The sequence below is a fragment of the Zootoca vivipara genome, chromosome 9, assembly GCF_963506605.1.
Source record: "Zootoca vivipara chromosome 9, rZooViv1.1, whole genome shotgun sequence".
NCBI classification, from domain to species: Eukaryota; Metazoa; Chordata; class Lepidosauria; order Squamata; family Lacertidae; genus Zootoca; species Zootoca vivipara.
Genome location: NC_083284.1, coordinates 11,782,409 through 11,799,552, shown reverse-complemented (window position 1 = coordinate 11,799,552; position 17,144 = coordinate 11,782,409).

Genomic DNA, 17,144 nt, shown 5'->3' with positions numbered 1-17,144 from the left:
TTGCTTCACCAGGGCATCTATCCTTCTCACATTAAGCCCCTCCTCATTTGGCTTGCTGGGTCCCTGCCAGGAGGAAGCATCCATATTTTCAAATGCATCGAGACAGTAAGAAAGGCTGCAGACTCCCGCCCTGTTCCCTCACAAGCCTCTCACAGAGTTATAGTTCCAGAGTTGGCTTAACAACCCACCACTCTTTGCAGGGATCTTTGGGAACTGCAGTTCTGTGAGGGGAACAGGGGTCTCCCAACAACTCTTATCACCCTTGACAAACTACATATCCCAGAATCCTTTGGGGGAAGCCATGGCTGTTTAAAGTAGTACCGTAGTGCTTTAAACGTATGGTGTGAATGTGGCCAAAGTCTGCTTTAGTGATAAAGCACCAATAATGAGGATGAGCTCAGGACTCCAATACCTCAAGGACTGCCTCTCCCCATATAAACTGTCTCAGGCTCTGCATCCATCCTCCGAGGCCCTTCTTTGTGTGCCTCCTCCACGTGAGGTCCAGAGGGTGGCAGCACGAGAACAGGCCTTCTCTGTAGTGGCTCCCCGTTTGTGGAACACTCTCCCCAGGGAGATTCGCCTGGCGCTTTCATTATATATATTTTAGGTGCCAGGTGAAAACGTTCTTCTTCAACCAGGCTAATTAATATTCTACAACCTTTTAAATGTGTCTGTGGGAAGGGAGGGTTATTGTTTGTTGTTTTGTTTGCAATTATTTACTTGCTTTCATCCTGTATTTTACCCTGCCCTGAGATCTTATGATGAAGGGTGGTGAAGAAGAAGAAGAAGAAGAAGAAGAAGAAGAAGAAGAAGAAGAAGAAGAAGAAGAAGAGGAGGAGGAGGAGGAGGAGGAGGAGGAGGAGGAGGAGGAGGAGGAGGAAGCTGGAGCCCCTTGAGGTTGCTCATCAACAATGATAACCTGTACAGCAGACTGCACTTGTATACTCTGCACCTTATCACAGTATTCCCCACTATGATGAGTTCCGTATACTTCTATTGAAATTATAGAAAATATTTCTATATTTTCATCTAGACGTAAAAATTAGCATATGGCACATTTTATGCAAACGCAGCTTCCCTTCTGCGGCAATATGCAAGTAACTCCCCATGAAGGGGCCGGGCACCGACAAATTTAGGTGCCAGGGTCATGCACACTGCCTGGCACCCACAGCTCTGGGAACCCACGGTGGTGGGACCAAATTGACACTCCTGGTGCTGATTTTCTGGTTCCCTCCACCATTTCGTAGCAACCTGGGCACCTAGCTACAGTTTGTTCCCTCCCCGCCCCTGCTCCACAATGTGGGTGGCCGCTCTACGCCATGGGCTCAGCTGTGGAGATTTAAACGGATCCCAGAACTTGGAATGGTGTGAATTTATGCATGCAGGGTGAATGCCAGATAGCCCCGTTACAGCCGTAGCCTCACTTTGGGCTGGATCCTATTCCATAGCATATTTCCCCACACAGTTAATCCTGCCTGATCTTTTGCCTCTGCCTGCCTCTCTCTCCAACACATATGCACTCGAATGCACACTTTCATAAACCAGAGAAGCTTCACACCATATTGCACACATTTCCTGAATGGATTTATAATCCATCCAATACGGTACTTTTTGAACGTGTTACAAAAAGGACAGATTTACAGGAGACAATCTGCCTTCATGATGATTGCATATTGTGGCATTTCTAGTCCATATGGATCAGTAAGTCTTGGATAGCAGGCATTTGACCTTCAAAATCATGCAAATGTGAAACCAGACTTCCACTTTTTACAGCTGGAGAAGTCACAGTTTGACTTCTTCATCTTGGCTGAGAAGCCTTGATTAAAATACAGTTTGACTTAAGAAATCTTTGAGTGGTATTTTCTCCCACTGTTTCTTTCATAGTGGCTTAAAAAAAATATATTATTATTATTTTGGAGCCTAGTTACCCTCCTCTTCGCTTCATCCCTTCCAGCTGAACTTCACTCATTAACACCTATGACTCAATTGCTGATCATTTAAGAGCTAAGTTGCTAATTTAGAGCCAGGGGCAAAGTATAAGCAAGACTTGAAACCTTTTTGCTCACGCCAGAGTTAATCTCAAGTAATAACTCCTGAAAGCCTCTGAAAAGGTCTGAGTGTGGCTTTCTGTCAGCTGCATTAGCGAACTGCACATATTCGCACTAAGAAACCTTGATTGTGCCATATCTGATCAGAACGCCTCCAATCGGAAATTGATAACTCTTCTTGCTTTTATTAATGCAAAGCAGACTTCCACAACCTAGTGCCCTCCAGACACTGTGCAACTACAGCTCCCATTAGCCTGAGTCAGCAAGCCCCGATGTCATGGGCTGGTTGGACGAAGAGGAATGGCGGGAGGAACCAGCTGGGGAACCACCAAGGGAAGAAGGCTCAGGGCCTGGGAAGTGGTGGTGGGACAAGGATGAGTGGGCAGAAGGGGAAGAGGGAGAAGACTGGGCAGAGGAGGTGTTGGAAGCTGAAGAGGTAACAGGACTTAGTGAGCTGAGAGAGTCTGTGGTGGAGAGAAGTCCAGAATCAGAGGCAGAAGCTGAAGCAGGAGAGTGGGTGGAAGGAGGGCAAGAGGCATAGATGAATCAGGCTGGTCAAGACTCAAGGGTGTCTCCCCCTCCTGCTGCAACAAGCTCCCCCCCCCCCAGTCTCCCAGAAGCAGAAGGGGGCTGAAACGGGTGGAGCAGCAATAGGCTGCACGGAGGCACAGTCTCCCTGGAGATGCAATGTCACGTGTATGTCACATGTATGATGTCACACACACATTGTCAAGAAGAAACTGAGCAGGGCGGCTTCCTCTCATGCTCGGCCTCCCCCACCCCCTCAACATCCAGGTGACCCAGCCCCCTGCCAGCAAATATTGAGGGAGCCAAAGACCCCTCTGCCCCTAGGAATTAGTATGCCTGACTGAAATCCTAACTTGCACTTAATTCTACCACTTCTGGATCTGCCCCCAAACTCTGTACAGACCTGGTTCCAATCCTGCTGAGACTCACATTTCAACTCCCGTGACTTCATCTGCCTTTGGCGCAGCATTGAGAAGCCCAGGCTTCTCCCTGATTGGATGCCATAATGTCTCACCTAACCCCCTAATTCCAGCTGTTTGGGGGCCAGCTGCATATTAGTGGTGGCAAATCCTGCCTTCATTAAGCCCTTCTTCAATATATTTTTAAAGGAGGCTATTCATTTCACTTTTCTTTGAAGATACAAACTGGGCAAGGTGACGAATCCCAGTTGATTTTGCAACCAGAGTCCTAAACCTGAATGAAAATCAAGGCATCATGTCTTGTCTTTGGGAACATCTCAAGATTCCCCCCTCCCTCTCCTCCTCCCCTGAGACCCATGGAAAGAGGGACAGGTTGTCAATGTCCCCGTAAACAGCGTCTGCCAAACTGGAGGGAGCAGAGCAGATAGACTTAAAGCTGCCGTAAAAGCTTTTCAGTTGCAAGATTGAAAAGAGGTTGAGGTGGGAAAGTAGAAGCCGAAGGATGGCTGTGGGATTTGTCTTGACCAAATTATCATGCTGGCTGAACTGGAAAGCCCGTGCAGTGCAACCCCTCAGAGGAACACCTCACAAGCCACAGGCATACAATGCCTCTCAGCACAAACAGCAAGAGTCCATCACTTGCCGATAAGATTGTGTTTACATTAGCTCCCTATACTTCAGTTCAGCTGCTGGGGGTGAATAGCTGTAGCCTTGCTATACTGGTCTTGATGATAGCAGCTCCAGTCAATGTATCCGTTCCAGGAAACGTGTGTGTGCTTTTGTGCGAGAGAGAAAGTGTGAGCGTCTGTGTCCTTTATTGTGTTCCATTTTAGCCCTGCCTAGTCTGTAATCCTATGTACTAATAGCAATCTCAGTTCTCAGAAGGCCAATCTCTATGTCAGGGGTCAGCAAACTTTTTCAGCAGGGGGCCGGTCCACTGTCTCTCATACCTTGTGGGGGGCCAGACTATATTTTGGAGAGAGAAAAGAACGAATTCCTATGCTCCACAAATTACCCAAATAAAAGCACACATTCTACTCATGTAAAAACACCAGGCAGGCCCCACAAATAACGTCAGACCAACACAGCTACCTACCCGTAACTATTGCCTTTCAAGTGATGAACAACATGGCTTTCAAGTGATTCTTCCAGCCCTCATTGGTGTCATCCGATGGGCTACATTGCATTGTGATATCATCCCATTCACCATGAAATCCCCAACTTGGTGGGATTACCCATGGCAAGATTCACCCATGTGACAGATTCGGGAAGCACCACCCTGCTCTCAGTTTCCTTTAGTGATGTAACCACGTAGCCAAATTTGCTTGATTACATAGCATTGTGAGACCACTCTATTCATTTCAGGATCCCTGTTTGGCTGGGATCTCCTGTTTAACTGAACCAGGGATGAAAAAGCAGCAGCTGGGGAGCAGGTTGACATACTGAGAAAAGAGGTATATTATCCACACAATTTAAGGGTCTTTAAAACTAGGCCAAAAGTGGAGTCTTTTTGGAGCCTGGATGAAAAAGGAACGAGACCACCACTCCAAGTAATTGCAAGTTTAATAGCAGTGGCAGCTATAAAGGGGCTATACTGGGTGGCAGGCAATGCTATTTCCCCTCCTAATTCCCTGAGAAAATTATTGTTTCCTAATGAATTGTGAGTGATAAAAATGGTGGCCACAAGCTAGTGGACATCAAGAAAAGGTGTGCTATCAATGGCAAGACCTCTCTTCTTTTGCTTCTGCCCCAGTTGTTGAAAGCATCCCTCACCTTTTCACTATCTGTGAATGGGACAACATTTGGGGTTTATTGGGGGGGGTACATTTCAGGGACCCAGGTGGCGCTGTGGGTTAAACCACAGAGTCTAGGGCTTGCTGATCAGAAGGTCGGCAGTTCGAATCCCTGCAACGGGGTGAGCTCCTGTTGCTCGGTCCCAGCTCCTGCCAACCTAGCAGTTCGAAAGCACATCAAAGTGCAAGTAGATAAATAGGGACCGCTCTGGCGGTAAGGTAAACGGCGTTTCCATGTGCTGCTCTGGTTCGCCAGAAGCAGCTTTGTCATGCTGGCCACATGACCTGGAAGCTGTCTGCGGACAAACGCCGGCTCCCTCGGCCTATAGAGCGAGATGAGCGCCGCAACCCCAGAGTCGGACACGACTGGACCTGATGGTCAGGGGCCCCTTTACAGGTAAGCCCCAGGTGTAGGGAATCATTTTTCTAACTCTACCAAAATTCCTCTTTTCACCTGCAGAATCCCCTAGAAAATGTTCAGTCCAGATGTGGCACAAGCGACCACATCTGGACATTCAAAAAGCAGCACCAGCAATGACCACCGTGCGATTTATAGAAAAAAAGAGTCCCAAAGTATCGATACTGGATAATCAGAGATGAGTTTTCTCTTCCTTTTCCAACATGGAAGTGCTGAATATTACCTGAAAGGGAAGGAGGAGAGAGCTGAACAGACCTTTACAACAGAATGGGCATCTGCCAAGACAAAAATACCCAGTGAGCTTATGGCGTTGGCACAGTGACAGTATAAGCAAGCTGTCTTTTGAAATGATTTTGCAATTGATCCATTGCAAGACTGGAGCCTGGATTATGTACATGCTGTAGAGCCTTGGGGCGGGGTGAGGGTCACATTTCAGAGCCAACCACCTGAACATTTGCCACGTAGATGGGGGAATGGGCAAAGGAGAAACCCTCCCAAACCTTTTTTTTACAAAATAAAATAAAAGTAAGGTGTGCAAATGCCTTGGAACGGAGTTTTGGGCAGTGTGCCTGCCATTTCATCCTTTCTCTCTCCCTCCCCCCCCTTTTCTTTTCTCTCTCTCTTTCCCCTGTTCAGCCGACTGGCATTTGCTAACCCACAAGCTGCTGTTTCCCTTCCCAATGAAGCTCTGATGGGTGGAGGGCCAAGAAAAATTAGCCCAAATGATGAATGCAATCTTGACAGAAAATATGCTTTTTAGCAGAGACCGCATGTTGCCAACAGGCAATTAGAAGGCCAAAAAAATATGGAGATTTCATTGGATCTAAAGTCTGCAAAACAAGAAACCGTGTACCTGATGCTCTTCAGGACATCTGCATTAGCCACAATATTTTTGTGCTGAGGAATAAGAACAGTACACCATTTTAAAGCAGGCAAAATTACTTCTACAACTGCCTGTGCTACTACTCTTTAACATCCATGTTAGTAACAATGTGCGTGCCCCCAGCCAGTCCCCACCTGCCTACATTCTTACAACCAATCCAGGAGGTAGCATGACCTATCTGCCTCCTTCTCCTCAGCCTCAGTGTTGGCATTGCAGAAGTCAGCAGAGAGGAGGACAGACCCAGACTGGAATTAGTTGGCTCTGTCTGCCTTTGGTTCTGGCTCAACTGCCACCCCTGATGCATCTGGTGTCCAGGGTCTGTGGTGGAAATGCTATGTATCAGTAATAATAATAATAATAATAATAATAATAATAATAATAATAATAATATATTTATACCCCGCCCATCTGGCTGGGTTCCCCCAGCCACTCTGGGTGGCTTCCAACAGAATATTAAAATACAATAATCTAAAAGGTAAAGGGACCCCTGACCATTAGGTCCAGTCGTGACCGACTCTGGGGTTGCGCTCTCATCTCGCATTATTGGTCGAGGGAGCCGGCGTATAGCTTCCAGGTCATGTGGCCAGCATGACAAAGCTGCTTCTGGCAAACCAGAGCAGCACATGGAAACGCCGTTTACCTTCCCGCTGTAGCGGTTCCTATTTATCTACTTGCATTTTGACGTGCTTTCGAACTACTAGGTTGGCAGGAGCTGGGACCAAGCAACGGGAGCTCACCCCGTCACAGGGATTCGAACCGCCGACCTTCTGATCAGCAAGCCCTAGGCTCAGTGGTTTAACCCACAGCGCCACCTGGGTCCCTATTAAAGTCCCTATTATTTAATCTATTAAACATTAAATGCTTCCCTAAACAAGGCTGCCTTCAGATGTATTCTAAATTCAAAGAGTTGTTTATTTCCTTGACATCTGACGGGAGGGCGTTCCACAGGGCGGGTGCCACTACCGAGAAGGCCCTCTGCCTGGTTCCCTGTAACTAGGCTTCTCACAACGAGGGAACCGCCAGAAGGCCATCAGCACTGGACCTCAGTGTCCAGGCTGAACGATGGGAGTGGAGACGCTCCTTCAGTAGCTCTTCCCAGGTGAGATTGGGCTTCCAATGACCCCTCAGTATCCCCTGCTTTCATCAGAGCAGCTCCCCTGCTGCTTCCGGTAACACCCACATTAGGCCTCACTTTCCCATGCCAACTCTCTCTCTGCTTTCCGAAGCCCATCGTTGTGACACACCAGGGAAAGGGAAGGCAGCCCAGCCTTTCTGATCCATGACCACTACTGTCAAAAGCAATGATTTCAAACCCCCATCGGTAGGTATATGCTTTCAAGGGCATGTGGCTAAGAACCTGTGCTCTAAACAAGTGGCTGGCTCGATTCCCCCAGCACCCTCACTTGATGTGACATTTGCACTCGGTCCATAAGCAGAAGAGTTCACCTGGCGCAGGGTGGCCCAATTACCGCTAAAGACCTTGTCTCTTTGATCCCCGGGACTCTGCCGGCTCCCTCCCGTGCAGCTTCCATTTAAGAGTATTACAGCAGAATCAATCACTTGTCCAAAGGGAGCAGCGTGTTGAGATTTCCTGTCGGGGAAAAAGAAGCTTCTCCGCAGGCAGCTTGTCAGGCTTTGTCTGAAGGACTGGAACTGACAAAGAGCCAGTCTCTATTGGCCATCAATTACTTGGAGCTAAAATGGCAACCTACTTTCACGAGGAGGGCAGCCCTGGGCACCTCGAAGCATCCTCAGCCGACTCTGCGGGATCCAGGCGGAAAGCAGCATGAGCCAATCCCTGTCCACCTGGGGGATTGCTCTCAGAAACCTCAGCCTCTCGTGGGACGTCAAATGGGAATGAAGTCAGGCAAAGGCTCTTTGCTCTTTGCAAAACAGAAGCACTTGCCTTAAAAGCCACCTCTCTTTCAAAATGAAGAAAGGAACTCAGTGGCAGTGCCTTTTTCCAGTCTCAGTTCAGAGGTGGGTTCCATTCAGAGCAGAGACAAGGAATGAATATCACAAAGGAAGCTGCCCTCTTCTGAGTTAAGCCATTGCTCTATCTTCCTAAGTCTACACTGACTGGTGGGAGCTCTCTCCGGGGTTTCGGACAAGGGTGTCTCCCAGCCCTATCTGGAGATTGAAACTGGGACCATCTGCATGCAGAAGGCAGGTGCTCTGCTACTGAGCAATGGCTCTTCCCTGACTTTGCTCATGGTGAATTGCGTGCCCACTTTTGGAATCCTTGGTTTAGTCCAACCAATGGTGATTTGTGGGGAAGGATGGAAAAGGGTAATATAGAAAGCAAAAACATCCATAACGAGCAGCTACGTCACAAGCCCAAGCGGCTCTATGAATCAAGCCTGGATTTCCAGAATACAACATTTCATAGAATCATAGAGTTGGAAGAGACCACAAGGGCCATCCAGTCCAACCCCCTGCCAAGCAGGAAACACCATCAAAGCATTCCTGACATATGGCTGTCAAGCCTCTGCTTAAAGACCTCCAAAGAAGGAGACTCCACCTTGGCAGCAAATTCCACTGCCAAACAGCTCTTACTGTCAGGAAGTTCTTCCTAATGTTTAGGTGGAATCTTCTTTCTTGTAGTTTGAATCCATTGCTCTGTGTCTGCTTCTCTGGAGCAGCAGAAAGCAACCTTTCTCCCGCCTCTATATGACATCCTTTTATATATTTGAACATAGCTATCATATTTCCCCTTAACCTTCTCTTCTCCAGGCTAAACATACCCAGCTCCCTAAGCCGTTCCTCATAAGGCATCGTTTCCAGGCCTTTGACCATTTTGGTTGCCCTCCTCTGGACACGTTCCAGCTTGTCAGTATCCTTCTTGAACCGTGGTGCCCAGAACTGGACACAGTACTCCAGGTGAGGTCTGAGCAGAATACAGTGGTACTATTACTTCCCTTGATCTAGATGCTATACTCCTATTGATGCAGCCCAGAATTGCATTGGCTTTTTTAGCTGCTGCATCACACTGTTGACTCATGTCAAGTTAGTGGTCTACCAAGACTCCTAGATCCTTTTCACATGTACTGCTCTCAAGCCAGGTGTCTCCCATCCTGTATTTGTGCCTTTTGTTTTGTTTTTTTGCCCAAGTGTAGTACTTTACATTTCTCCCTGTTAAAATTCATCTTGTTTGCTTTGGCTCAGTTGTCTAATCTGTTAAGGTCATTTTGAAGTGTGATCCTGTCCTCTGGGGTATTAGCCACCCCTCCCAATTTGGTGTCATCTGCAAACTTGATCAGGATGCCCTCAAGCCCATCATCCAAGTCACTGATAAAGGCAGCTCCCTATGTTCCTATGTACAGGCAGGCAGGCACCATCAGAAAAATAGTGCCTCCACATCAACAACTCTCAACCAAAGTTCAGGGGAAGCCCTGCACACTCCCAAGCATTTTTTTAGGCCAAAGACTAGCTGTACCATTGAAGGGATCACCTGCAAGCTGGGAAGGCAAAATTTTCTGTTCTACTTGGGTGTACTGCTTCAGTTCATCTTCTGCCTAAAACTGTCCACACTGGCAAAAATTACATACTTTACATGTCATTACATTATTCCACCCTATTTGATGAAAAGGAAGCACAATGCAAATGTGGGGAGGGATATCGTCGATTGCCTATCGTTCTCGGACTGAAAGCAACAGCATCAGTGAATACCAATTCTGTTCACTGGAGTGATTTCTGCTCTGAACAGGGGATGATGGTTAATCCAGCACTGGCAACCTCCTCTTCTGTTTCCATTTTCATCGGAATCCCTACTTACAAGACTCTGGCCCCTAGAAGTCTCTCAGGTGGTCCACCGAGCCTCCAGTTCCCTTAAGAGTTGCCCCAGTAACCTCCTGCCACCACTTACTAAGCTACAAAGAGCAGTGACTGTTCTTTTTTCCTTGTTTGTTTTGGTTTGCCGTGGTTGCAGTCCGGACTGGATTTAAAAAACAAAGCACCACCCCCCAAAATCCTGCTGATGTGCAAGTGGTCTGTAGCAGACCAGTGCTGTAGTCAGGGATGTTTGTGCATGGATGGTAATTACTGTCAAAATGCAAAGGGTTAGTGAACAGGGCCTGTGGGGAAAGCCAGAATGACACTCAGTACAAGACATCTTGCTAATAGGTCTGAGAGCAATTACTGTATGCTTTATAATCAAACCCTTAACCCCGTCGCTCTCGGACTGAGACGCTTGCCCTGGGGTTTTTTTCTACAGATTTACCCACCCTTTCATATTTTATATAAACTGCATGCCAGAGAATGTACGAAAGTGAACCAAGTTGCCAATCTGTTCTCTCACTCAACACACCTGAGATAAACTCCATCATCGTCAAAATTCATCGTCTTATCTCAAGTCGTGAGGCTAGTCTCACAGGCTCTCTTGAGTTGGGAAGCTTTCACAGCAAACGTAGCTGCGTTGAACTTCACAGGCTTAGCCATGCCAGACAGCAGGTGTTCAATTTTGTCAATGGCAATTTACCCCAACAATTTCTTTAAATATTTTGCCTTTGGAGTTTCATACAACCTACAGTTCCATAATAATAAAACCATAGAAGGAAATCTAATTTATCTGAGCTCACAAATCTATAGCATACTTAGAATAATGATGAAGCCAGCCCTGATTCTAAGATACTGGATCAAACAAAATACCCATCTGACAGTTACATTCAACTGAACATTAAATTGACTTTCTGATAGTTTCTCAGACTTGGAACAAACAGAATCATTTCTCTAAACCGATTATCTTCAATTACAATACCATTCCTATTAAGAGTGTCATGATGGCAATTTCATTACTCCAAAAGTAACATTTATTAGTCTTATCATAATGTGTTGTGATTGCAGATCTAATGCTAATGGGGACAAGTTTAGCCTCTCTTCATTTTTGCTCCATTTAAAAATCTTAATGTAATGTTCATAATACATCACTTTTCCACTAGTCACAAAAGCAGAGACACAGCTCAACTGTTGCCTATGAGTGCATTCTTAAATGTTAATCTTTGGTTTGGTCTTTCAAAACCCCACATTTTCCAAAGGTGATTAACGCTATGATCGGACAGGATAAAAGAAGAGGCTTGCATATCATTCACATGATTTAGGTCAGTTCTAATATCAGTTACGTGACTAAAACAAAGATGAAGAAGCATAATGATTATGAGCATTCCTTTTTGCGCCGAAATGTAACACTTTCTGTAGTGATCAAGAGATACCACCATCATGTCACACACTTAAGAAAACAGTTCTGTTTCTTCCTATATACATAAAAATGGAAGGCTGTCGTCGTGCAGCCCCCATTGGAGGAATTGTAGTGCCGCATCACAATCCTGAATTTCCATGAGCTGGGAAGGTAAAAAGCAAACTTAGTAGTTACATGGGGTGGAAAGGGGAAGCTGTATGGGGAGGACGGCAGGGAGGTTGTTGAATGGAGCAAGCAGGGGCATAGCCCCTATTTTTATAATCAAAGAAAATGCCCCCAGTCCCCCAAATCACTTGCTACCAGATTTTCATAGACCTCCATAGTAAGAATTGGCAGACCAACACTGTGTTGCAAAGATGTCTGCAAATGTGGCATGAAGCCTGGCTACATCAGCCCTGCCATGTTGGAATCCCTTGCAGACGACCTCAGTGCATGGAGACAGACAGTCAAGCCGTATAGCTGTGGCAGGGACCAGAGGAAAAATGACATACAGCAGTATACATGCACAACCTATTTACAGATGTTACAAGCAGTCCTCCCTCTCTGAGCCCAGAGAGGGTTCTTTGCTTCAAAGTCCTTGATCTGTTCAAGTCCACAGCTCAGTTGTTTCAAAGTCCTAAAACTGATAGAGTTCTCTGTGTTTTAAAGACTGGCAATTTCCCAACCCTTTTGACTAGCTTTCACCCAGCAAAGTCTGCCCTCTTCAGTGTCCTCCAAGGTCTTGCTTACAAGGAGACTAGGTTTTGTTCTTCCTTCCAACTACTCCCTAACCCCCAATTCTTCAGAAATCCCTAAACTTACTAATGTGAAACCATATGCACCATAGTAGTACAGTTGAGCTGGATCATAAAGAAGGGTGATCGCCGAAGAATTGATGCTTTTGAATTATGGTGCTGGAGGAGATTCATGAGGGTCCCATGGAGTGCAAGAAGATCAAAGCTATCCATTCTTAAGCAAATCAGCCCCGAGTGCTCACTGGAAAGACAGATCCTGAAACTGAGGCTCCAATACTCTGGCCACACCATGAGAAGAGAAGACACCCTGGAAAAGACGCTGATGTTGGGAAAGATTGAGGGCACAAGGAGAAGGGGACGATAGAGGACGAGATGGTTGGATGGACAGTGTTCTCGGAGCTACCAACATAAGTTTGACCGAGCTGCGGGAGGCAGTGGAAGACAGAAGTGCCTGGTGTGCTCTGGTCCATGGGGTCACAAAGAGTCAGACATGACTAAACGACCAAACAACAACAACAGTACAGTTGTACCTTGGATCCCAAATGCCTTGCGAGTTGAACACTTTGGCTCCTGAATGCCACTAACCCGGAGGTGAGTGTTCCAGTTTGTTAACATTCTTTGGAACCTGAACATCGGACACGGCTTCCGTGTCTTCTGATTGGTTGCAGGAGCTTCCTTTCCGATTGTTTTGGAAGTTGAACGGACTTGCGGAACAGATTCCGTTTGACTTCTGAGGTACCACTATATATAAGAATGGAATTACAACATGACCCCAGGAAGGTCTGCCAACAGGAATTTTAACTTATTCAAAAGATAATGATAATAATAATAATAATAATAATAATAATAATAATAATAACAACAACCCCGCCCATCTGGCTGGGTTTCCCCAGCCACTCTGGGCAGCTTCCAACAAAATATTAAAATACAATAGTCTATCAAACATTAAAAGCTTCCCTAAACAGGGCTGCCTTCAGATGTCTTCTAAAAGTCTGGTAGTTGTTTTTCTCTTTGACATCTGGTGGGAGGGTGTTTCACATGGCGGGTGCCACTACCGAGAAGGCCCTCTGCCTGGTTCCCTGTAACTTGGCTTCTTGGCTACTGGACCGAGGCCGTTTAGGGCTTTAAAGGTCAGCACCAACACTTTGATTTGTGCTTGGAAACGTTTGCTTTCTCATAAGTTAAAGAAGTTCCATAGACAGCAAATCCCCTTCCCATTGATCTCCGTCTGCCTGATTGCATTTTGGTGATTGGCCTGGTAAACACCACTCTGCTAAATGGCTGTTTTCGGTGGTGAGCTGAACCGCTTGACTGAGCTTCGGCAGTGCATGGACCCAGCAATGGCAACAAGAGATAGGTCGCTCATGAGCATAGCTGCCTTATACTAAGTCAGATCTTTGGTCCATCTTCCACAAGATTGTCTACACTGAAAGGCAACAGCTCTCCAGGATATCAGATGGAAATTAAACAAAGTGTCTGCTGGTTTCTCTTTAAGGTTTCCAGACTCAAAAGAGAGCAGGGCAATTAAAGGCACAGAAGTCCTGTCCTCTATTGAATCTGGCAACCCTACCTGCAAACCAGATGCTCTACCACCCATCTACAGCTTCACAAAGGTGTTCTGGGAAGCAGTACCAGTTCTCTCAAAGAATGATGGGAGCTGTAGTTTGTTAAGCATGCTGTGAGTTGTTAGCGGAAACCTATTCTCCTCCCAGAGGTACAATTCCTCAGAGTCCCCTGTTAAGTGGGATTGCTTGCTAAAGCACTCTGGAAATTGTTGTGCTGAGAGGGGAACTGGAGTCTCCTACCAACTCTCAGCACTCTTAACAAACTACAGCTATCATAGTACTTTAAATGTGTTGTGTTGTGTGAATGTGGCCTAAGTCTATTTCTAGTCCAGGTCACTTTTACATGTGTCCACCGTTAAGTCTGTTCCACCTGCTCCTTCCTGTTTCTGCATTAACCTGTGATTTATTTAGCTTTTTTTTCCAATAGAAAAAGCATCATAGATGCTCACATTTAAATGTTTACTTATGAATCTTTACAATGCAGTTCCTCTCCAAATGTGCATTTCTAGACATCTCGTCTCCCCAAATGCATGTAGGTTTTTATTTATATTTCCCCTTCCAGTAAACAATTAAAAATGTTTGCTTGCCGAGGCCCCCCAGAAAATTCCCCCCAATAACTCAGACAGACACATTATTTTAGTTTTTTAGTTTTTGGCATAATTTTGGCCACAACTTTATTCAAATTACAAATTAATTTGAGTGTTGGCCTTAGGCTTTGGTTAATCTTCTAGCCCCACGGTGGGACAGGACCAGCTCTGACTTCCTGCAATAGGAAAGTCAAGTAAACACCCCATGGTGGTAGAGATAGCTGAGTCCAGGCCATCTCCCCCACCAGAAATGTTCCCCAAGGCTCGTGCTCTGTATTGGCCCCAGCCAATTGCAGGGGTGTAAGGACTAGAGCCCCGGAGCCCCAGGATTCCTTTAACGGAATACGTCTATAGGAGCAACACTGAGGGGCATGCACCTCCATGCGATGCCCCTCCCAAACTCATCAACCAAAGCCTAACCTGCCAACCTAACAAGTTGTGACTATTGCTAAGTAGTAGGCGAAAAACCAAATGGCAACAGCCAATCAGCCAAATGGAAAAAAATCCTACTGGCCCCTGAATACAGGCAGCGCCCTAGCAAGGTCACTCTAAACCAGCAAATAAAAGGAGGTGGGAGGGAGGGAGGGAGATTCAAAATCACCAGCCAGGATGAGCTGAACTTGGAAATGCTGAGTACTTAAGCACTCGCCCTGTCAATCAAGAAATGGATACATGCAACTTAGCCCAGCAACACTCAGTCCTCCAATCATCTTCTTCCTTTTAATTTAGACCCACCCCTTAACACACACACAGGCTTTTCTGCTAGGTTCCGGCCGCAACACTCATTATTCCCTATGGGGTTAATGAGTTATCTCGATCTTTTCCTGAGCGGAGATCTGCACTGGAACATTTGGGAAAAGCAAAAGCTAGTGGATCACTAAGTTCTGGTCCTCACCAAAGTTCTGGTCTGTGACATACAGAGCAGGTTGGTTCATATCAGAAGTTTCAAAGATAGAAATCTCCGAGCATCCCCAGCCTAAAGGAAGGTGCAGCAGGCTAGCACATAGAACAACAATATCTCCAACTGAAATTAGGATGTTGATTCATAAATGAAGACCTTGGAACACCCATGACCCCCCATGGCTGGCACCTCAGTGTTGTATCTCTTCATAAGTTACCATCTGGTATCTCAGAGTGTTTTTAGACGATGCCACGTTTTTTCTCGTAAGAAGAGCTTTTTTTCTGGGTCAAGGCACATCTTCAATGTATGGAAACAGACATAAGTGACTGACTTAAATAGTAATGCACAAAGGGAAAAGTGTTAATAGATATGACAAGTGTTGTGATTTAATTTAATTTATAGCTCCATGCATAGAAAAGGAACAACCTCTCTTTCTCTTCCCCACCAATCTCCCCCTACTTCTGCCACATGGCATCTGCACTTGTAACCACCCAGTTTCCTTCTTGAGTGATGGTATCACTGTTCTTGGTTGGAAATTAATTTCATAATGGCATTTTCTTCCATGCTCAGACCAAAGGTCTATCCAGTCCAGCAGGGTGCTTAGTTAATGGCCCACCAGATACCTGCGGAAAGCTCATAGGAAAGACATTTCACATGTTGGCCTTAAACATCTGGGTATCGGAGGGTCAGCTGACTCTAAACATGCAGATTCCACGCAGTTTCCGTAACTAACTTTTTTTTTAAATACAGGGATAGCCAACAGAATGCCATCCAGATATGGTGCAGTACACCTCCCCATTAACTCCAACCAGCCTGGTCAATGGTCAGGGATAATGGGAGTCATGGAATAATAGTAATAATAATAATAATAATAATAATAATAATAATAATAATAATCTATTTAAACTAAATAGATCCAATACAAATAACTTCAAAATAAACAACTTATATCAAATAAAGCAACAATAAGCCATTAGAATATAATAGTAACCAGTAAAATTAAATATCATCAAATAATAATTAAACAATTTACACTTATCGATAACAATAAAGTATTACTAAACTATAATCAATAAAAATAACAGCAAGTCACAATGCACAAAACACCACAAAACATACAAAAGCACGTGGTGGGATATAATACTTTTATTACGAATCCTGAAACTGTTAAACCCTGCTTTCCCAGCTTCCATTCTGACACTTCAATATCCCCTTTTCTCGCACATTTCATCCAATGCCTCTTCCATTACCAATCCTTTCTGCAAAGAAAACATCTCTGCCTGTCTTTGTCCTCTTCTCCCAACTCTCTGCAAAGAATCCAGGAGCTGGAGCTGCTATTGATGCTTAAGTGACCTTCTGCACCAGTAGTTCCATCGATGGAATCACAACATGCCGTAGATTTCCCCCCTTCATTTTATTTTTTTTTTAAAAAATATTTTTATTAATTTTCCAATTAAAACCAATTATATCACATTCAATATTTCAAATTATACACATATATATATCAATCAAACCGAATGTTATGCCAAATCATCTAAATAATTTATTTTTGGGTTCCCATGCTTCAAGAAATTGGGAATTCCTCGCAACTGTCCACTGCCGTCTTATTTCTAAAGTTCAAATCGTCCTCCAAGCTCATAATATTCCAAATCTTCCCCTTACAGTCACCTAGATGTTTTCCACTTTCATCCAATTGTTCCAGCTGCTGAGATAAATGTCAAACGAAGTTTCACAGATGTTCTTTCTCCTGTGTGAGTTAATCAGTCCAGCCTCCCCATAAATCTTCTTAGTGGAGCTCCCTGTTGCGACGGAGTAGCAGCGCCATCTTAAAAGGCTCAAATCACTTTCATTTTCTCTCATAGCCATGAAGATTTACGATTTATTTATCTTTATAGAATTTACAGCTTTTTCAGGCAGGAGACCCAAACATCCAACCATGAACTCTTGGTAAATTAATGGATCTCCTTGCCCTATAGCTGAACTTAGCTTCAGGTCGCTGCTCCAATTTAAAGTGCGTCACAGCTCATAAATCCTCCGAACGCGTCCAGGACTCCTTCCGTCTGACTAGGGGGGG